We start from the raw sequence: 24,081 nt of genomic DNA, 5'->3' as shown, positions 1-24,081 counted from the left end.
ACTTGTGAATGTGGAATTTTGTATGAGTGAAGGTTTAGAAAAAGAATAGAGACAGAAAGCTTCTAGCTTCTAGAGAGAGAAAGAATTAGAATTAGAAGATTGTTAATAAAAGCGGAGATCTGGACCCTATTTATAGAAAAATAGTTCGGAAACTGATAGAAAACAAATCAAATCTCATTCGGAATAAAATACCTCCTGTCGCAAACGACAGGAGTTAGCGCCAGACGAAAGGCACTAGCGCCAGGAGACAGGCTTGTTGTCTTGCGCTAAGTCAGAAATAAGATGCGCTTTGCACGCGGAATCCTCTTCTTAATATGATTAAGCAGCAAACTCCGCGTTTGTCAAATTAAAATCGGGTTTATCATAAAACACTTATTTTATTCCAAATAAAACTCTTTAATAATAATTATCAATCCTAATTCCATTAGAATTAAAAGAACCTTCTAGATATTCCAGAAGATTAAAATCAACCCTAATAACTTTAGGAATAATAATTAATAGACCCTCCTCTAGATCATCGGGCCGCATATAAAATTCATTTCGAGCCCAATTTAGTATTTAGGCCATAACTTCCTCATTATTCATCAGAATTGGGCTTATAATATATCCTTGAAAAGCTCTTTTCGAGCCCAATCCAACAACACTATTATTAGACCCTTATTATGGACCAAACTAAACTGAACTGGCTATCTTCATAAATAGAGTATAAAAAGAAATGTTTTCAAAAACAGAAAGAGAGATATTTTAATAAAAACAACCACATCACTAGACCTTTCACACTTTCACTTCGTTTGATAATCAAATGACGTGAAAGGTATTCATCATTGGGTTTGGGTTTGGGGAGACACATTTGGGTGTCTACAGAGTTCAAGAATTAAACATGCTATTTTGAGAAAATTACTTGAAAAATGTATTCATCATGTCCATACTTTAATTTTGAGAATTTTCAATTTAAAGATTAATACAATTGGGCAAGGGGAACAAGTAAGAGTCTTATAAGAATATTTTTCTTTGCTTGATACATGACATTACCAAAAGAATTTAAGGCTTAAAAAGTGCAAGGGATTTCAAGGTTGTTGGATAACTTGGATTAATTTCATATCCCCTATATTTAAGGATTAGGGGAAGATATTATTTATTTCATTATTATATGTAATCCTTGCACATAAATTATATGATATCAGTGATGGTCAGTCGTGTATACATTAGCTTTAATATCAATGTAAATAATTAATTTAATATAAGCGACCACATAATATCACATATTTACAATGACACCATCCTGAAGATGGATATGAAGAAGTGTCATTGACTATATGTCAGCTGTAAGTGCTCCAATTAAAATTAATATCCCAGAAGGACAACATCGGTTACTAATGAACTTAAAGCACGCCTGAAGCGTAGTAGTCCAATAGATTTGAAATATAATAGCCTTCGAAAAAAGGAAATGAGCAACTATTGATAATGAAAAATTTGAGGAAGTGATAAATCCCATTGCATTTCTAGGAAAAATCACTTTTAGTAAAATTCATATATTCCATGATTTTATAAAAGACTCTAGAAGAGTATGAAATGTCCAACAAGATTAACATGCATGTATCAAGATTATAGTCAAAGCTCCAGCAGAGTATGAGTAATTACTGGATAAAGTATTAGTTGATTGTCTTGCCAATTATATAAAGATACAAATGTTGGTGTTCTAATATCACATCATATCCATGGCCATGCATAAATTAAGTTTAATTAAGTGACCACTAGTGTTGAAAAATTGACCATAGTTCAAATTTAGAGAAGTGATTGAATGTGATAATTAAATTAGGCCATCTGGGTTTAATAATCACCCGTTATGGAAACCTGAAGTTTCATTTGATAATGTGCTGACGCTCTCTCAATGTTAGATATATAAAATGAATTGAAGGACAAGACATAACATTGAGATTGAGCTATATTTGGATTGTGATTCATAATAATTTGTACTAATCAAAATTTTAAAAGTTAATAGGTTTTGATTTCTTATATAAAAGAGTAATGGGTGAGCAGAAGTTCACCAAAATAACTTATATATTATTGTCGACTATCAGGTTACCAGCAGCTCAAAAAATACATTATTTAAATCTTTAAAGATCACTACTACAAAAATTGGGAAAGAGACCCATTGTATTATGCCTGATAGACAGCCTCAGAACGGGTCTCTAGCTCAGGGGTATCTTTGATAAAGAGACTCGTTCAGTAGAGGGGGTTTGTTTATGAAGAAAAATAGACTCGTTGTCATTAATAACGGGTCAATTATGTACATTAGTAGATTGATAATTTAGAAGGAAAAGAGACCCATTATTTCACACATGGGGTGTGTTTAGTGCTATCAAACAGACCTATCATTTCAAATAATGAGTCTCTTTACTCTCTAAGTTTTTCGAAAAAAAAAAAATTGCTTTGATGTGGTATGCATTTGAATTTTGAATTTCGTTTTCGGAATTATACAAAGATGGGCATCGCCGGACGCCATACTCATGTTCGAGCAGACAGATTTATAAATTTGAATATCATCCGGCCATTGACCTCGTGTCTTTTTGAGACGTTCATTTAGCCACTAAGTTTTTAACTTAGCTTATATTTGGTACATAGAGTGGACCGTCTGCACATTGCAGGCGATGCTTTTCCCATCGAGAGACTTATCCATCATTTATTAGATGTAGAAAAGTCAATTTAAAATACTTTTTAAACCTTTTCGGGTCGGTATACTGCCCTTGAGGGAGACTTAATCTAATATTAAATGATTCAAGAAATCAAATAAGTTGAGCGGTCATTTTTAGACTGTCTTACTTTTTTTGAAGTTTATTTTAGAACTTCTCAATGGGAATTTGAACGGCCTTTTTAGGCCGTTAGACTTTATTGAAATTCGATTACTGAATCAATATTCAATAATAATAATAACAATAACAATAATAAAAAGTTACCATGTTTGGGCTTGATGGTATCAACTTAATAGTTACACGGCACCTTGTCACGTGATATACACTCATGCATGTATATTAATGCTCCTTGAATCTATTAGACGGCTCGGTTGCCCCGGATTAACATGCGGCCCCCCACAGAAAATGTGAGCCAGTTATTACCAAATGTTCGTTTCGTAGATCATCCGGTGATTTGCATTCTAATATTTGATTGCCACCTAGCTCATGTATTCATACATGAGTCATCCCACTGTTGGTCAGCTACTTGAATAATTAAGTAGATTGCTTGCTCAATACACACTTGGACGGCATTATAATGACGAGCAGCTGGCCGTCTCATGAGGACTCCAGCAAACTTTTCAAGCTTCTCATATATTATTCTCATGAATCAGGTGCCCCTTATCACTTCATACAAGTAAGCTTTTCAATGAGTAGATAGCAATGTTCTCGTAGTGAGCTTAATTACTCAATTGTTGAACGGTTTGCAGCTATCTCATCTCTTGTGTTAGACGCCGCCTAGTAACTTGCATAAGTTTTAAGAGAATTGTTAACCAACACTTCGATCAATTGAAAGTGGCAGGAGCTAGAGTGAGACGGCCACCCATTGAGGACCCGGCTTAAGTTTTTGCAAAGTGACCTCATCATAAATGTTGGTCGGCCATGGATTCAATATCTGTTGATGGGCTAATTTCCCTTCAATGCAAGTGGTTATATAATAATACCGTAATAATCATGATAATTCTGCATGCTACAAGCCATACGGTATTATGAGCCGCCTATTCTAGTGCTCATATTTACATGTTGAGCTTTCAAAATGTCACCTGGCACAATTTTCATCTCTACTGTTGTTTTCACTGTCGTTGCTTGGTAATGAGGAGTTCGGCATTTAAGCCGTTTGTGTGACTGTATGCCGAAAAGTTCGAAAATTTTCAAACTAATATATATAGGCGGCAATCGGACCATAGGATGCCGAAGAACCGAGCTCAAGTGAAGAATTAGCTTTCGAATTACATAGACGGCCCAACTTGCCGGCTGGACTCATGCGACGCTTCTCTTGCTGATCGAATTTCTTGTAGGGTAAGTACATAGACTCATGTTATGTATATAATTTATACATACTCTTAATAATAATAATAATAATAATAATAATAATAATAATAATATATTATTATTATTTTTATTTATTATTTATTATTTTTATTTAATAATAATGATCAAAATATTATATGCTAATTTTGATCAGCATGTGACTTATTCACGCAAGAGACGCATCTTGCTTGATATGTGTTTTGGGTAAAAATACCTTGTCCATGTGAACCAATCAGAGAGGGCCACGTGTCAAGCATAGGCAGGTCCATTAGGGCCAATTGTTAGTTGACACATGGCAGCCTCAGATGCCTTCTAGAATTATTGTTTTCAAGGCCCAATTTCCAAGAATGTCGTAATGCGGCGCAGCCCACCAAATCTAGGTCAAGTGACCTAAGAGAGGGCACGTTCCCCAATGACCTTATAAATAGGGAGATATCCCCCAATTTTGGGGGACATTCATTCAATCATTTTATTACTCCTACCCTACATTCTCTCACATCAGAGAGCACTTGATCTAGGAACCGGAGAACATCTCATTTCATTTTCCACACCTTCTCCCACTCATATTCAAGTACTAACTTGATCGTTGGAGGCGGAGGTCCAAGCACCCGGAGTCTCCGTTGTTTTGCAGGTACAGGCGCAGTTAGATAAGTCCTCGAGCTGTAACTCTCCCGAGGGACAAAAACACCCGAAACATTTGGCGCCGTCTGTGGGGAGAGTACCTCAAGGATGGTTCAAGAGTCTGTATCGTCTCCTGACCCCAAGGCTAACCAACTAGAGGTCTTTACAGATCATGAGGATGATGAGCCTCAGGTCGAAGCATACATTGCCAAAGATGGCTCTCTCATCACTAAGCGCATCTGTCCCAAAGACACTCTGGAACGAGGTGAAAGTCAGGCGGGTACCAGTAGGCCCCCTGGTCAGCCGGAAAGGGAAACCTAGTTGGCAAGAGGTCAGGCTCCAGTCACCATAGACGAGATCATGAAATTCATGACGAGTTTTAAGGGTGAGATCAAGGACCTGATCGAAAAGAAAACGGCTGGCTCTAGCAAGGGTCAGCCTGCCAAGAAGTCTCCTCGAACTGCGAGGAAGAAGTCAGTCAAAGACAGGCAGCCTACTCCACACCCCAAGGACAAGACTACACCTGCCATTGACTAGTCGAAGATCCTTTTGCCCCAGAAGGGTCCAAGAAATCCCCGCCGGGAGGATCAACCGGTGGGTAACAAAAAATCTACCCCTGATGCTCGGCAAATCATCGAGCACAGGAGAATTCAGCAGTTGTCTGAGTCAGCCTCTACTTCGAGCTTTCCAGACAGCTTCAAAAACACATCTGCAGGGAATATTCAGTGCTTGCATGAGAGCCATACAAGCGGTAACACCGTCCATTCTGGCCCTCAGATGATAGGGAATGCACCGTATGTACCCCCAGCCAGCCGGATGTATTGACAGCTTCAGGAAGCTTGCCTTCCTGTTTGCCTCCAACTTCTCGATGAACATCCATGCCAAGAAAACAAGTCTCGACTTGAGCACCATTCGGCAGGGAGATAGAGAAGGACTTCGCTCCTATGTCAGGCGGTTCAACCTGGTGAGAATTCAAATCCAGGGGTTGTCTGACGAGCTAGCCTATACAGACTTTTTCAAGGGTTTGAAGGACGGGTCGACCTTTAAGTTCGACCTTGTCCGGAAGAGGGTTTTCACCCTTCAAGAGGCGCTGATAGAGGCGGAGAGCTTTATTCAAGCCACCGACCTCTGCTCGTCCAGCCATCAACCAGACTCCAAGAAGTCCGACAAGCGAAAAGAGAGTCGGTCTGCTCAGCCGGCTCAGAAAGCTGAAGAGAGCAAAAAGAGAAAAGAAGTTTGGGCGGTTGAGGAACCTAATCAGCCGTCCAAAAAGAAAAAGAAAGAATTCAAACCGTATGTCTCACGGTATGAATTCAATAAAGACTGTTACACCATCTTTACAGAGATGAAGGACCGGCTCACCATTGAGAAGCCGAATCCTATGAAGAGTTCTGTTCAGTCGCGGAACAAGAATAAATTCTGCCACTTCCATCAGGAAGTGGGCCATGACACCAACGACTGCTACAGTCTCAAGTGGACGTTGGACCGTCTGGCTGACAAGGGTTTGCTGAATTCGTATGTCTTAAAATCCAAAGCGACTTCTAAGACGAATTCGGGGCAGTCGTCAAAAATTGTCCTGCCTACTAGTAGCTCGGATACCGACAAGGATCTGGTCTACACTATAGCAGGCGGATTCGCAAGCGGTGGCCCGATCATTCGGGGCACCAAGGATCATTTAAAAAAGATGATCCATTCAGTTGATGATGGACATGCATCCTCCAGTGGTACATTCCCTAACGTCCTCATCACTGAGAAGGATTGGGGCAAAGTGCGCTGACCGCATGACGACCCAGTCGTCATTAAATGCAAGGTCGCCAACCAGCTGGTTGGCCGGATCCTAATAGACACAGGTAGCTCCTCTGACCTCATTAGCTACAAGTATCTGTCCAGGCTTAATTACAAGCGGGACAGCCTGCACGACGTCTCCTATCTATTAGGTGGCTTTGGCGGAGGGGTCGTGCACCCAGTCGGACAAATCGATATACCCATCCGGCTGGGGGAGAATGGAAAAGGGCGACACATGGTCGTCCGATTCCTAGTGGTTAAAGAGCTGGCCGCCTACAACATTATTCTTGGCCAACCCACTCTAAACGAGTAGAAGGCCGTCATCATCTCAGCTCTCATGCTTCTCAAGTATGAAAAGGATGATGGCTCTGTTGGTTCCCTCAACGAGGATCAGAAGATGGCAAGGGAGTGTTATCTCTCAAACATCAAGCTGACTGCTGCTTCAGTCGGCCAGCTGAAGGAGCCAGTAGACCTTGACGATGTCAAGGACCCTGATTCACCCCCTCCAGCAGTCGCAAAGAAAAGAAAAACTAAACAGCTGGCGGAGGTAAAAAGGAGAAGAAATAGCAATCACTGACTGGGGAACGGTCAGATGATCTCCGTCCCTAGTCGGCTGGTGAGCACATTGATATTCCTCTGTACGACAGCCATCCAGAGCGAACTGTTAAGGTGGGGACGGTTGCCTTTGAAAGGCTTGGTGCCAATTTGCACCTTCTGCTGAAAGAATTAAAAGACATTTTTGCCTTTGAAGTGGAAGAGATGCCAAGTATCAGCCCGGATCTCGCTGTCCACAAAATCGTCGTGGATCCAAAAAAGAAGCCCATCCAGCAAAAGAAAAGAAATCATGGCGAGGAAAGAAGTCATGCAACAGCTGCCAAGGTTAAAAAGCTGTTAGACGCCGGGTTCATTCGGCCATGTAACTTCCCTGATTGGGTTACGAATGTGGTGCTTGTAAAGAAGCAGAATGGTACTTGGCGCATGTGTGTTGATTACACTGACTTGAACAAGGCATGTCCAAAGGACAGTTACCCGCTTCCAAAGATCAACAGCCTTGTCGAATCTACAGCCGGGCATGCCTTGATGAGTTTTATGGATGCCTACTCCGTCTTCCATCAGATACCCCTGTGGAAAAAAGATCAAGTGAAGACGGCCTTCGTCACTGATCAGGGGTTATTTTGCTATACGGTGATGCCGTATGGTTTGAAGAATGCACCGGCTACTTTCCAGCGGCATGTAGAGGCGTACATTGATGACATGATAAGATTATTAATACATTATTCATTAATCAGATTGGGAGGAATGTAGAGGCGTACATTGATGACATGATAGCCAAATCCAAGCTACAGGCGGATCACCTTGATGATCACCGAGAAACCTTCACCACACTCAGGCGGCATAATGTCATGTTAAATCCTAAAAAGTGTGTTTTTGGTGTTGAGTCTGGGAAGTTTCTTGGATTCCTGATTGATCAAAGGGGGATAGAGGCTAACCTCGAGAAGTTACAGGCAGTGATTGACATGAAGTCACCTCGCTCTGTCAAGGAAGCTCAGCTCAGAGGCTTACCTGTTGTCTGGCTGCGCTTGGGAAATTCCTCAGCCGGTCAGGTGACAAGTGCCTTTACTTCTTCCAGGCAATCAGGAAGAAAACTAGATTTGAATGGGGAGATGATGCTGAAGCGGCCTTTTAGAAGCTAAAAGAACATTTACACTCCTTACCGAGTCTTGTTAGCCCTCTTTCAAAGGAGACGCTTTACATGTACCTAGCCGTCTCAAATCATGCCCTCAGTGCCGTTCTCCTTGCTAAGAGAGACGGTATTCAGCTCCTGGTCTATTTCATTAGCCATGTACTCAGAAATGCTGAACTCCGAACTCCGGTACCCCATGGTTGATAAATTTGGCCTTGCTCTGTACATGGCTGTTAAGAAGTTGAGACCATACTTCTTGGCACATCCGGTGGTGATCTATACAGATCAACCCCTCAAGCGGCCAACGACAACCCTGGACTCATCCGGTAGATTGCTCAAATGGGCTCTTGAAATACAAAGTCTTGAAATCACCTACGAACCAAGAAAGGCAGTGAAGGGTCAGGCGTTTGCCGACTTCATTGTCGAAATGACGAGGCCGGTTGCTCCGGATAACCTTGATCTGGTTTGGAAGGTGCATGTAGATGGGAGCTCTACTATGAACGGTTGCGGAGCAGGCATAATCTGTCAATCTCCGGAAGGAGATAAATATGAAAATGCACTACGGTTTAAGTTCTAGGCCTCAAACAATGAGGCGAAATATGAAGCCCTGCTAGCCGGTATCCGCATGTGTAAGGCGGCAGGGGCAACAAAAATTGACGCCTGCTCTGATTCTCAGTTGGTCGTTAGCCAATACCATGGTGAGTATGAAGCCACCCATCCGGCTACGATCAAATACTTGCAGGCGGTCAAAGAAGAAGCTGGGACACTTGAACAATTTCACCTAAGTTAAGTGCCAAGGTTTGAAAATAACTAGGCGGATGCATTGTCAAAATTGGCATCCTCTGCATCTTGTGATACGCCTCAGTCAGTCTTCTGGGAAGTTATGGAAAAGAGGAGTATATCTGATGACGAGCCCATTGGAGCACTGGACCAAAGTTCTACTTGGATGGATAGCATCTGGGCATATCTGACAAATGGCACGCTCCTTGATTCACCCTAGGAGGTGGCCGTACTGAAGAAGCGTGCTGCAAACTTCGAGATGAGGGAAGGAGAACTCTTCAAGGCGGGGTTTCTGAAGCCTCTATTGAAGTGCGTTACCCCAGAAAAGGGGAGAGAAGTTCTTAAAGAATTGCATGCGGGATACTGTGCCTCTCATGCAGGCGGCAGGTCCCTAGCCGTTAGAGCCAGGCGGCACTATTTCTGGCCCACTCTTGAGTCAGATGCCATGGAGTTTGTTAAAAAATGTGATAAGTGTCAAAGATTTGGCAAGCTAATCCATCGCCCGACTACTGACCAGACGGCAATCCACAGCCCAGTCCCGTTTGCTAAATGGGGCATGGACATTCTAGATCCTTATACGCCTGCACCATGTGGAAAGCACAATATTCTAGTGGCTGTGGATTATTTCACCAAGTGGGTGGAAGCAGAGGCGGTCAAAGGCATTAAGACAAAGGATGTCATCTGCTTCATCTGGAAGAACATTATCACCCGGTTTGGGGTACCCATGTCTATGGTGTTTGATAATGGACCTCAAATCGAGATGCCTCAGCTTAAAACTTGGTTAGGAGATCAAGGGATCTCACATTGCTTTGCATCAGTCGGCCGACCCCAAGCAAATGGCCAAGTTGAAGCCTTCAACAAACTCATCTCAAACGGTATCAAAAAGAAAATTGAAAGAACCGGTGGTTTATGGGCTGAAGAGTTAATTCATGTCTTATGGGCCATCCGGACAACTAAAAAGGGGGAAACCGGTGAAACCCCGTTTCTCATGGTTTATGGTGCTGAAGCTATCTTTCCCATCGAGCATTATGAGCCGACTCTACGAGTCATGCTATACGATGAAGAGGCAAAATGGGAGGCCATGCGGCTAGCATTGGACTCACTCCCGGAGCGCAGGGGCAATGCCGCCTTGCGTCATGAGATTTACCGTCTGATAATGACTCGTGCCTATAACAAAAGAGTACATAAACGACCCTTAAAGGTTGGGGACTTTGTGTTACGTAAGACGGAGGCAACCGCTAGGGCCAATGAACAAGGAAAGTTAACTCATAACTGAGAAGGACCCTACCGGATCTATGAAGAAATGAGAAACGGCACCTACTGGCTGGAAACCCCAGACAGCAGGTGGTTGCCTAGAACTTGGAATGTAGACAACTTGAAAAAGTACTACTTCTGAGACTTGTAAATTTTTGTAAATAAAAAGCCCATCAATGAAAGGTTGCTTTTTGTTTCCAATTTGACTTAATTGCTTCGTAAATGTACATGCGCAACAATCTACTACCGATTGTGGAAATCACATATGGACTATTGAATAAATAAGCTAGGATAAAAACTTAGCGGCTAACTTGATATTTAAATTGAGGCCAATGGCCGGATGCAAACTTATTTTATAAATTCGTCTACTCCCATATGAGTATAGTGTCCAGCGTTACCCCTCCGGGTGTTATCGTCGCAGAGGGCATTCTATCGTTTGCTCTACCAGCATATGCAGACGGCAAAGATTGAACGACCTAATTGGTTAACTCATAATTGTCTGACCAAAATAGTCTAATCTAACGGTTAAGTGTAGAGACCGGATGTCAAAAGACATCAGCCGGTTAATAACTGAAGTTCTCTGTTAGGTTATTCAACGAAATTGTATCAGTCACCCCAATGGGGCAGACGAACCAGGTGCAATGGATTGCAGGCACCCCAGACGGCCTTAAAGCTGTCTGGGGACCATCAGACATGCGGACAATATATTTCTTGTTCCATTAATGGCCAGGCGACAAGTTCCCTCCTGGTTCACTAAGAGATGAAATGCGAATACCACAAAAGGGAAAATAAGGCTTTGATCCAGCCTACTCCCCGGTTGGGTAAAACGGCTACTTATTGGTTCTGTGGACGGCTGTGTACTTGATTTGGGGCAATCACTACTATGATTGATTGACTTTGGAACATTCCATACTCTTTAAAGTATCAAACCTTCCAAAGTCAATCAATCAAAGAAGTACTAAAACCAACAACACAGCCGCCAGGGGCAAGAGTAGCCGGTATACTATTTAAATTGCCGCATGCTGTAAAAAGTTGGGCAAAAATTCAAAAATAAAAATTGTAGAATTTAAGTGCAAAAATTGAGGCAAGATCATCAAATTCATCAAGCCGACTCACTCGGCAAATTTCATTTAAACTGGTAAAAACTGAATAGTAGTGTTAACTAGGGATGTCAGTGGGGCGGGTCAAGTAGGAGACCCGCCCCATCCCCGCCCCAGTGGGGCGGGGATGGGTCTCGGTTTGGCGGGTGGTGGGCGGGGATGGGGACAAAAACCATACCCGCCATGGGTGATGGGGCGGGGTGGATTTTAAGTTGTACCCGCCCCATCCCCGCCCCACCCCACCTACCCCACTTCGTACCCACTCTATCCCCACCTCATACCCATGTCTATATATCTTTTAAAGCAAAATTACATACTTTTATACTATTTATAAAATAATTATGTAAAATACAATATTAATTATAATACTTTGTACGACACTTATATTATAACACAAAAATGTATGTAGAATGTTTTATTTTATAATTCGTATTAATTATGTAGGATTGTGTATTTGAGATACGGAGATTAGGTGGATCTTGGGTGGGGATTAGGCGGGTCTTTGGTGGGGATTAGGTGGGGATGGATATCCAAGTGGGGGGTGGGGCGGGGATGGTTTTGGAGTTGTACTCGGTGGGGCGGGGATGGGGATGAAAGTTGGACCCGCCACGGGGATGGGGATGGGGCTGGGGATGAAAATATTAGGTGGGGATGGGGATGGGAAGGCCAACATTCGCCCCGCCCCGCCCCATTGACATCCCTAGTGTTAACCGGATAAACATCCGGGACAAAAGAGAAAATAAAATTGTTACCCGACTCCTTACTCGGTAAAAGTACACAGATACTCGGTTCACAGGCCGGAAAGATAAACTGGCATACTGTCGCAAAAGAAAGGGAGCTGAGTTACGGCTGCTGGACAGGCTCCGACTGGTTCTGACACGCTGGGAGGCTTGTTTCGTTTCGTCCATCCGGGACCTGGCCATCCTGGATTTGATCAGCTTGAGCTTCATTAGCCTGGGCCTAATCATCCTGGTTGGCAGCCGACTCTTCCTCATCATCAGAGACCTCATAGCCCTATTCAAGGGCTCATGCCTTGAAGGGAGGCAGGGCCTGCTCATTGAGCTGATGTATGTCATACACCTTAGTGGCGTAATCATATTGCAATTTGAGCACATCAAACTCAACGTTAGGGTGGAGCAGACCCCGTGCAATGTGCAGCCGGGGATCAGTGTCCCGCTCATTTTCAGCAATCAGCCGCTTTTGCTCTTGGGTAACCTCGGCCTTGTGCTGGTTTCTTTGTTGGACGAGATGGACCCCCAGGCGGCTGACGTCTGCTCTCAGCTGGGCATTCTCCTTGTCAGCACCTTTCAAGGCTTTGAGATCTGACTGGGCAGTCTTCAGATCCTGCTCAAGCTTGGCTATCCGCTCGTTAGCGGCGTCATTAGCAGCCGTTAAGTTCCTTATCAGCTCCTCCTGTTTCAACTCTACTACTTTAATTTCAACATCACATTGTATTTTACTGTATTCAGAAGAGTTGATAGCTTAAATGGCCCTCTGTTTAGCGTCATTTACCTCTTCTCCCTTCCGTCTGAAGGGGACCCTAAGCCCGTCTACCCTCAGCATCACCTGGAAAGGTGGGGTCTGACGGTTAGCAAAGTGAGTTGAAAAATTTAAAAAGTGAAGTCATAGGTAAAAGTTACCTCATCCAGCAAGCCTTGGATCCGGTCAAAATCCACCACCTGCACATCCGGAACAGAGTGCTTCTCTATTCTGGTGAGGGTCCGCACCATCCTCTTAGCAAACACCTTCATGTCAGGCGGCGCTGAGGGGGTATCTACACCAAAAGAAGTACTTGGTGAGAAAGCAGCACAGGCGGCACCCGACTCATGCCGACTTCTCATCGAACAATCAGGTGGATTGACCCGAGTCTTGACTCGCATACAGTCAACCGGCTAAGGGAGTTTGATTCGTGTCTTACCTTGGACGCGAAGCTGAGGAAACTCCGCTTCAGCCGCTGCAGCGCCGACTGCAGCGTGAGTGGCTCGCCACTCTTTGATGCCGTAGAGACATCCGGCTGTTTCCCAGCAGCTCGCTCTGAGCTTTCATCACAGCCGGGCCCTTGCCCCCAGTTGTAGGCCGATCTGGGTTGGCTAAAGTGGTAGAGTGAGGAGGGTTCTTCCTTCCCTTCTTAGCCGGGGTTTTTCTCAGCTTATCTCCTGGCCGCTTAAATAATTTGGTTATTAAGCGGGGAATTGACTTACTTCCGCTCTGCAAATCACAAAATAAGAAATTACAAACGGAAAATTTGTATGATGAAGGAAAAGGGTACAGCCGGTAAATAACTAAGTTGTTATAAAAGCTGGAAGAGTCTAGCAGGCGGGCTTACCCCTCCTTTCTTGGCCTCCTTGGCTTCCAAGGCGGCCTTTTTCTCAAGAAATTGCTCCTTCCTCAGTAGGGCAGCCGATTTAGCAGGCGTCATCTCTGGAGGAACCATGTTCTTTGCTTCCTCTGCAAAAAGAAAGGAAACATTGGTTAAAAAGGTTAAGCCCGATGTGTAGTAAGTCTACCCTGTGGGAACATGGTGCTAAGCCCACAGGCGGAGAGGAAGGCCTCGTTATTTAAAAAATCCGGATGGGGTATCCAGTTCTTTGGAACGATTATTTGAGTCTCATCCTCCAAGGGCTCAGTCCTGGTCTTAAAAAAGCCCGACTCCATTATCTGCTCATAAGCCCTGGATAACATCCGGGGAAGGGCGCACTTTTTCCCGAGCAGTACCGGATCTTGATTGTACCGGCGTAGAAACCGGTTGTGTCCTAGTGTTGGAAAAGAGATCAAGTAGAATCTCTCCTTCCAGTCGAACCACTTGGACGGCTTGTCTAAGGACATCTGATACTGCGGGTGTGTGGTAAGAGTGTACCACGCCCCATACCCGCATGGGGCCCGGCTCATATAATGCATATGAGCAAACGCCGCGAAACTAGGCTCTATGTCCTGAACCTCGCAAGCGGCGATATAACTCAGAATGTTTATCCATGAATTAGGGTTAAGCTGCTAGACGCCCAAGTCATACCCCTTCAAAATATTCGTAATCCCTTTGTGAAGGGGAAAGTGGAGGCCGACTTTGATCACGGCTTCATAGCAGCCGAAACAGCTGTCAGCATTCTCAATATCATCCTCCCAGGCAACCGTTGCCTCAGGCGGCGGGACCTCTATTCTCCAGCCCTTTCCTACCGGATGTGTCTCCTCAAAGGCTCGAAAGCTGCTTTGCATAACAGCCAAGTCCCTAGCAAGCATTTTAGTTACTTAGGGATTTTGCTGATCCGGTCCTTAAGGCGGCTGATGGTAGTCAGCCGCCATATTTTCTTGGCCAGAGCCCGACGCCTCTGAGCCGGATCAATCGGCGGCTTCCTCATCGCCTGACCCATCTTCCTCAGACCCTAGGGAAGAGGCATCGTCCTCGCCGTCTGCCTCTTCCAAGAAGGGGTGCAATCCGGGGAAGAACCCGCCTGCTCCTCTTCCGAACCCTCGTATTCCTCGTCAGGAATAACTTCATTAGCGAGCACTCTTTTAGCGCGCCGCCTCCTTGCCGTTTGCTTAACTCTTGGCATTGTGTCCTGCATAGACACAGAGATGGAGGTGTTCGGGGATGAGCAAAGCAGGTCTGAATGTCCAGAAAAGGCACCCCTGATTCTAGATTCAGCCGTACCAGGAGACCGGCTGAATGACCTAGGCGGTGCCGTATGGGCCGATGGAGAGTCCATTTTGTTTTTGAACCCTAACTACACAAGCGGAAAAGTATAAAAAGCCTGGAGGGAGTAGAGGCGGTTACCTTTAAACTTAGCTCTGAAAATTTGAGAACTGCTACACGTAGTGACCAGATGTGCTCCTCGAAAGGCAGGCGGGAAAAACGCAAATTCACGGCAGACGGATGCAGACTTCTCTCTCTAAAAGTTCTCTCTTTCTCTCTCTAAAAAGTCAAATGCTGGTGTGAAATGAGGAGAGAGAGAAGGTTAAATTTCTATTTATAGAAGGGTAAAAACGGGGGCATCCCCGTCATACCCTAGAAGGTGAACCGTTTTTACTGTTCACCATTCCCTGAATGCCGCGTGTCGCAGGCGCCATGTGCCACCCGTGAGGGGAAAATGTTTTGGGTAAAAATACCATGTTCATGTGGACCAATCAGAGAGGGCCACGTGTCAAGCATAGGCAGGTCCATTTGGGCCAATTGCTAGCTGACACGTGGCAGCCTCAAATGCCTTCCAGAATTGCGGCTTTCAAGGCCTAATTCCCAAGAACGCCGCAATGCGGCGCAGCCCACCAAATCTAGGTCAAGTTACCTAAGAGAGGGCACGTTCCCCAATGACCCTATAAATAGGGAGATATCTCCCTTTTTGGGGGACATTCATTCAATCATTTTATTACTCCTACGCTACATTCTCTCACATCAGAGAGCACTTGATCTAGGAACCGAAGAAGATCTCATTTCATTTTCCGCACCTTCTCCCACTCATATTCAAGTACTAACTTGATCGTCGAAGGCGAAGCTCCAAGCACCCGGAGTCTCTGTTGTTTTGCAGGTACAGGCGCAGTAGGATAAGTCCTCGAGCTGTAACTCTCCCGAGGGACAAAAACACCCGAAACAATATGTATAGTAACCCAGCCATCAAATTCATAGCCATAATGCTGGAGCCCCACTCGGCAAGGGCAGCACTCACTATCTTCATGGTCATCCGGCCATCAAGTGCCGACTGACCCGATTGATAACGATAGCATGGCCACTTTGATGTTGTTTCTTCTCTCATGGCCCTCTTGACAATATGCCACTTGCGTTTTAACCATGTCGCTTGTATTCATGGAAAGTTCAAGTGCTTGATGGCAATGTGTGTTACCGCCAGCTATATTTACAAAATATTCTTTCGTATTAGCCGTTTGACTGTGCATGAAAGTATAATAGTGATCTTATCCTTTGGTGTATTGACCATGTATGCTTCAAGTGAGCTACTTGGATGGTGATGATTGGCTTCTTAAATGCATCACCAACTCATGTACTCATAGCTAGCTTCAATGTTGAATTGCATTATAAGATAAATAACAGAGCCGGAAATATCACAAGCTTCTTATTTTAGTGTCAGACGGTTATAAGGCCGGCTGGCTAATACTTTGCCTTTATGCCGTTCGGTTATAACAATCAAGCTTTTTGACAGATAGCCGACAATGGGTACCCAGTCATCGTACTTAATCATATGGGCCGCCTGACTAATCAAACAATCAAGCTTTTTTTTTTTTTTTTTTTTTTTTTTTTGTAAATATCAAAATCATAATAGTGATGGTCAGCTTAATACCGCTTGCCTCCTATGTTTACAAGTTACAATAGACTCTTTTGCTGTTGGAAGATAATGGGTACCAAGAAGCCCCTTCTCACATAAATGAACCCATCGACTCGGCATTAGAACCGCTTGTGTACGGCTGGGCATGGATACCGTCTGACCGTTGTACACCCAAGGAATCTCTTGAATGATTGCCGGCTGGGATAGTGATGCTCCACTTACATGAAAGAGCGGCTTTTGATCTCACACATAAATACTCATATACACGCGGCTTCATATATCTATATATATGAATATTCTTAAGTGACGATCACAAGCTTTTCATATATCTATATAAATGCTCATATAGCCGCCTATCTCCACTCATACATGTGAGCTTCTTCAATGTTATATGGTATTAAATACCGACTGAGCCGACTATATAGCCGCTTGTGTTTTATGACTTGCATGCAATAATTCATATATTTATCAATATATGATAATCTCAATCACAATTATGCCACCACCTCATTATGCCAACCCACTATAATAATCTCGAGCTGAACTTGAGTCCGCAAATTTAATTTGCCAGTTGTATTTGCGGTGTAGGGGCTTCCTCATATCGACCTTGACACAAAGTTGCCGCTTGTATTGTGGAGTTGGAGGCTTGCTGCTTGGCCTTGGAGTGTCGCGTGAATATATGCAACCATTCTCGAACGCGGATTGGGCTTCTTCTTGATGAAAAGTCCAATGTTAGATGGCTATGGGTGTGGCCGTCTATATATGTTATTCTTCATGAAAACTGAAATTAATGGAGTTGATCAAGAGCCTTGCATAGTGGAGTAGTTGGTCCACACTACACTCCACCAAAGCTTATAATTCAATTTCACCGAAGTGTAGAATTCAAGCTATACTTCTCATTATTTGCAAATTAATGGAGTTTAATAAATTAAACTTGCTAGTTGTCAAAAACTTTGGAGTGTGGAAGTGCATGAGTACACTTGCCGCATGTATCTCACTATTTACAATAGTTTATTTTATGTAAAACAATTGTATGTATATTATTATATATATACTTATACAATTAGTAGTATTCATATACATATATATTTTTGTAAATATATATGATATTGATAGTATTAATCATAATGCCAACATCCTCAAAATGCCGACCAACTATATTTGAGTAACTTATGTGTTGTGCCATCTGGCTATTCACACAAGTGTGTTTAATTTGATAGTTGGATTTTTTTTATTACTATTACCATTGTCCATCATAGAATTGCTGAATGGTCTTTTATGTCGTCTAACCTCCTTTGTGACAATTGTGGAATGCATGTCTTAGTTTGACGGGTCAGATAATTTTCTTGACTGTCTAACTATTGACATTTGGCCTCATGACGCCTGTAGTACTTGACATATGGCCTCATGACGCCTGGTGTTCTTGACATATGGTCTCATGACACCTGATATTCTTGGCATATGGCCTCATAACGGTTGTAGTATTTGGCCGTCTAACTCTTTCACACAAGGCTGATGAGTTAATGCCGACAGTGTCTCATACATGGATTTTTTTTTGTTTGACCAAGTATGGATTTCTATCAAGAAATGAGGCTCTCCCTCTAGAGTCGGTGATCCACTACCGTTCCAATGCCATTATAGATGTGTCTCCCCATATACGGCGCTAAATGTTTTGGGATTTTTTGTACATACCCGAGAGGAGGGTGTGTACGTCCCGCAGGAGACAGATCCGCAATGCAACACTCGAACGGCTTGGTCACCTGCAAAACAACGAACCTCCGATGTGCCAGAGATTCGCCTCCGACGATCAAGTTAGTGACCGGAAGACGATATTTTTAGAGAGAGAAAGTAGAGAGAAGGGAGAGTAATTTTGGGAGTCATTGCACTTGGAGGATATTCATTCTATCCCAACTGATGTTAATAATCAGTATTTATAGTGCAATGGGACATGTGCCTTTTAGGTTATTTAACCTAAGTAGATTAGCTTCCCACCGTTTTACGATTTTTAGGGTTATGGGCTTAAATCCCATTTTTACCCTTCTATCATTGAGTGACACGTGTCATGCTCTAATTGGCTCATTGAGCACTGAGCTAAGGGACACGTGTCGCTGTGGCACTAGTCCACATATCAAAGGTATTTTTACCCTAAACACTCAAGATGTAAGGATGATGCTCCATTATGGGTTACAATGCAAGAGATGCTAGTTCCAAGATTTTGAGCCCGCACTCTCATGCTGCACTGGCATGAAGATGTGGTGTTGAACCCACTGTCGGCATGTTGAGTACACGAATTGCATCGGTGATCGCACGGAGGAAGTCCTCTGCTCTAGAAGCGCGGGTGCGCATGACAGGGGTATGGGCGCGGAGAAGCTTGGCGCGAGCGCATCGCCCCTGCTCCCTGTTCCGTACCCTTCTTTTCGCGGCCACGCATTCCGGAGTGAGGGCGCGTCTGTACGGGTTTTATTTGGACGTCCAACTAATTTCTCCTTAGTTAGTTTTACTATATATAGTTTTTCCTTCTATTTTTAGAGGGAGTGAGATTTTTAGAGAGAGAAGTTTTATTTTGGAAAATTTTGGTTCTTGGATTTTAGAGAGAGAAACTCTTGGATTTGATTTGTTCTTCAACATTTGTTTCAATTTGGTGTGGATTTTCCTTCAATAAATGAAAATTAATGAGAACTTCTTCCTTTAATTCATTTCTATTACTTACTTTGCTTTAGATTCATGATAGAGTGCTTGATTTGCTTGAATTTAAGATTGATAGTGTAATTGATTGGATTTTCTACTTGATTGAGTTTGAGATGATAATCATTGTGATTTCTTTTGTTTTGTTTTTCATTCCCACAATGTGTAGTGAGCAGATTCATTGCTAGGGATATGGTGAAGCATGCATAAATGATAGATCATAGCTAATTGGTGGATTTGTGCATGATGTTGTGATTAAATCGGTAAACAGAATTGTGCATGTGTTTGATTTGTAAGGAGTAATCAACCTTGTTTCTCAAGCTAGAATGCATTGTGATTCTCCAATGACACGACACATTGATTTGGAGATTACGTTTATCGATTGAGCTTGATTTGTGATGTTCCTAGCTAGTCATTTGTAGAGACCCCTAGTTTGATGCCTAGAAAATAGCCTATCGAGTCCTCTTGATTGCAATTGCTATTTTCCCTTGTAATGTTTGATTAATCAATCTCCCATCCAATTGGCATTTCTATTGTGAGTGTATGTGGATTCTAAGTCCCTAGTGCTTGTGATATTGATTTCCCGTACTTGATTAGTCGTTTAATTTTAGTTTACACCAAACATTTCATTGTCTTCGAAGTAACTTAACGAAAGACTATAGCATCTAACCCTCCATTCCTAGTGGTTCGACCTCTTAGCTTGCCATTATACTAGTATTTTAGTAAGTTGATTGATTAAAAATTATGTTTGACCATAGGGAAGATTAGTTAAGACAACAACCTAGTTTTCCCCATGTCATTCGGTTTTTGGTAGTTTATAAAAAAAATAATAGAAAGAAAGAAAAAAAAAACTATTTTCTCTTCCTAATTTAATTCTATTGTTTTGTTATTTTAAAAGCATGATTTTAGTTATGTTTTAGTATTGATTTTGGGTTTATGATGTTGTTAAATTATTCGTATAAATTTCAGATTTTTTTAATCAAGAACCCTAAATTATGAACCCTAGAAATTGGGGATTTTATGTAATAGGTTAGGGATTGATGATATGTTGTTGTTATTGATTAATTTATGGTTTAAACATGTTTTTAATAAGTTTAAAGCCCTCAATTTAATGCTATAATTTATTTATACACACTATTTTTTAATTATTGAGTTAGGGTTTAATTAGCCATAAAAGGGAAAAAGGTTCTAATGATTTAAATATGATTTCTTAGTCTAAAAGTGATGTTTTATACTTTCTCTGTTCTTTTTAGTTGACACCTTTCTATTATCACTCTTGCCAACGCATATTTTTAACGATTAATATCTCTAATTATCAACATTGTAAAATTATAAAAAATGGATATTAATAAAATATACATTGAAACTATTCAAACAAGATCCCACATGAATATGTTTTATCGTATCTATGAACCACAAAAGCGAGTCAAAGCGTGTTGTGTAAATAGTGCAAAAGTTAAACAGTGTCAACTAAAAAAAACGGAAGAAGTATTAAATAAGAATGCTGGAATTTTATTTAAGTCATGAAAACTAACTCTTTTTGAAAGGATTTAAAGTACCCACTTAATGTTTTATGGCTTTTATGTCATCAAATTGGGTTGATTAGTAAAGTTTAAAGAGTATTATAGCTGCTGAAAATTTTTGAGAATAGTGGATTAATTATACTTATGTATTTTTATTTGTAGGAAGCTTTGAGGTAGGTGATTTCTAGCGAGTGTGACCGACGTTAGGCAATATTCAAGGTACGTATGTGCACAAGAATGTCTGTGTATGAGTAGTATCATGTTCGGATTGTGAATTATGATTCAAGTGATGAATTAGTTGTAGCATGTTTGGTTATATTATATGCTTGGAAATTTATGTTGGATGAACATGAATTATTGTGCAAGCATGTAAATATGTTATTTGAAGTATAATACAAGTTGAATATGTAAGAATCATGGAAGTATGTTTTATTTTCAAGTATCAAGGAAGCATGAAATTTATAAGCAAGGCTTATCTATGTTTAAAAGAGCTATAATTAGAAATATTGAGCATGATTCATGAATTTAATTCTCACCCATTTATTATTGGTGCTGAGTCAAGAATCTAGTTTATTTATTTACTCGCTCAAGTAAGTTAAGATTGAGTCAAGGAATTTTATTAGTGCATTCTATGCACCAAGGTAGTAATCGTGCATTTTTGTGCACAAAACTAAGTTAGGAACCTTAATTAATATAAATCGTATGTGCTCACTAATTAATTTAAGAATGAATTGGAAGTATGCATTGAATGTTGTTTTGTTTATTCTTGATTGATTGGTTGGAGGCATCACATGTTAAATTGGTAAATCACGTAAAGTGTAAGAGGATACGCACCAAAACTCTTGGAACGTATACACCTTGAATATAAACACATGGGGGGAGTTATGTGACTTTATATTTGATCATAGCCAGGGGTACATGACGCTGTACTTTCTTTTATTATTAATGCGCTAAAATTCCGTCACCAAGTGTGACATAGTAGGTGCTAATTGGGGTAGCTCCCTGATTAGAAGCTCTATTTTAATGGGCTATTTTTAAGGAAGGAAACCCGTTCGATGCGTAATCCAAGCTATTATTTAATAACTAATATTGCTAGTTATGGGTCAAAGGTAAGTTGACTTGTGATTGTACAGCGAGCATGTGTTAATTATTTTTGTTGATGATAGGATTTCATGTTAGTGTGGTACATATGTACTTAGCTTTTGCTAATTCGTACTTTTGTGTTTGTGTTTGGCTTTCCTCTGGTTGGCCCATACTATGACCCATTTATATGGTGAGTAGAGGGTTAAAATAAAGGGAAAGTGATAGGTATTTAAAGCATGAAGAGCATAAAGGGAATGAGTGCAGAGAGTTACTTGTTATGCTTTCCTAGTTTTATACTTTGAATTATTAGATTATTGATTATGGACTAACATTGTTGTGTTTATTTTTAGGTTGGATTTTAAAAATGGCCATGTTTGGATTGATTCCAACTTGTGAATTATTTAATCTTACTTTTGTTTTAAGGTTGTGAACTCAAGTTTTATTTTAAAAGTTGGTTTTTATTTTAGACTCACTACTACAAAAATGGGAATACAGGACGCCTAAACACAAGCAATATAGAACGCCTTAGAGGCGTTCTTCCCAGGGGGCCTTATAAAGTCTACAGAACACCTCTTTGAGGCGTTCTATATTTATCACAATACGAATCACCTATCTTAGATAAGCGCTTCATATTCTAGGTACAAAGTAAATAAAAAACAAGGAAAAGAGAGCTGTCATCTTAGGATAAGCATTCTATAGCTATATAAAAAGAGAATGCCTACGACAGATAGGAGCTCTCTTTTCCTACTTTTTTTAAATAATAATAATTATAATAATAATAATAATAATTCATACACAATAAATAAAACACCTTAGCATGCAATAACATTAAATAAAATAAAAAACTTTACAAGTATTTCAATTACAATAATAAAATTCCTTACAAGAAATTTACATCACAAGTTCTATATACAAACTAATTAAGCCGAATGTGCCAAGCAGTCAAGCCTGCCATTGCCAAGAAAATTTCCACTCATAAAATCTGTAGAAACATGTAACAACACATGATTAAACTATAATAATTGCTATGTAATTAAAGTGAATTTTATACAACTTCAATCACGTTCTTGCTAGAACCCAGATGACTCCACCGAATTCAACATAAAATTAATTGACTCATTCAAAACCGAGAACCCACCCCAACAAAAATAGATTTTAATACAATTTTAATTACAACAATAAAATATCATCCCACAAGAATTAAAATAAACCCTGTTCATAATGTCACATATGTTCTAACAATCCAATAAAACAAAATATAAAAAATGAAAAATTAGAAACTAACCTGCCACCATTACAGCAACGCTTCTATCCTTCCACCATCGGCACAAAAACTCAAAGCAATCGCACCAAACACCCACAACCACACCATCAATGCACAAAATCTGAACAAATCGCACCAAACAGAAACTTTAGATTAATTTCAAAATGAAAATCAGAAAGTTTAGATCTAATATAATTGAAAATTAAAAACAAATCTAAACATGAAAATCAGAAATAATTGAGAACTTAAACGAAATTTAAAATGAAAATCAAAATTAGAATTAGAATCAACTGGAAAACTTTAGATCGAATAAAAAAATCATCTCCGAATCCGCAAAAATTCAGCACAAACTATCTACAAATCCATTACCCAGAAATTTAAATCAACTCAAAACTACATAAATTTGAAAAAATAAAGTTAAATCAACTCAAACATTCAACATTTACAACATTCAAAATGAAAAAACTACCAAATTGATATTCGATGATACAAAGAGAAACATCTTAGCTAGCATGATCAGCTTGTTCAATAATCGAGTGTAGAGTAATCGAACTAGCTAAGGAGGAGGCCAGGACCCGAGGAAACGTCAATGGTGAATGCAGAGTGCGCTTCTATGGTAGGCTAGAAGAAGATGAAAGGCTCCATGTTCATCTGTTCGTTCAACAAATTATCTAGATCTAAAGAGGAAGAGAGGAGTAGAAAGAGGTGAGAAAGAAATTTTTTTGAGGGGAATGAGAGTGACAACGGTTGATTGCAAAATCAAAGGAGCTCTAGGGTTTTTTTTTCAGTTTCTTTTTTATAATTTTTTAAGCATTTTTTTTATTATTACGTTAAAAGCAAATAGAGCTGTTACCTAAGACAGGCGCTCTATATTACAAAGTCACTTTTCATTAAAATAATAATAAACACAAATGTTTAATAAATACGGGTTTACATTAATTTAGTGAGTGGCGGCAGTTTTGGAGAGCAATAACTGTTCAATTTTCTATCCC

The 24,081-nt window shown here is 41.1% G+C and overlaps 1 long non-coding RNA gene across 1 annotated transcript; it reads right to left on the bottom strand.

Annotated features, from left to right (window-relative positions):
- Window positions 1-22,624: 22,624 nt before the first annotated feature.
- LOC145563919 (uncharacterized) lies at window positions 22,625-23,869 on the bottom strand. The gene is made up of 3 exons (XR_014094681.1): window positions 23,559-23,869; window positions 23,111-23,210; window positions 22,625-22,807 (listed from the first exon to the last, which is right to left on the bottom strand). It is a non-coding gene; the product is annotated as an uncharacterized LOC145563919 (long non-coding RNA).
- Window positions 23,870-24,081: the final 212 nt, after the last annotated feature.

This window comes from Chenopodium album, chromosome 10 (genome assembly GCF_948465745.1).
Source record: "Chenopodium album chromosome 10, dcCheAlbu1.1, whole genome shotgun sequence".
Classification (NCBI taxonomy): domain Eukaryota; kingdom Viridiplantae; phylum Streptophyta; class Magnoliopsida; order Caryophyllales; family Amaranthaceae; genus Chenopodium; species Chenopodium album.
Note: the sequence above shows the minus strand (reverse complement) of the source record. Positions and strands in the feature narration are given on the sequence as shown.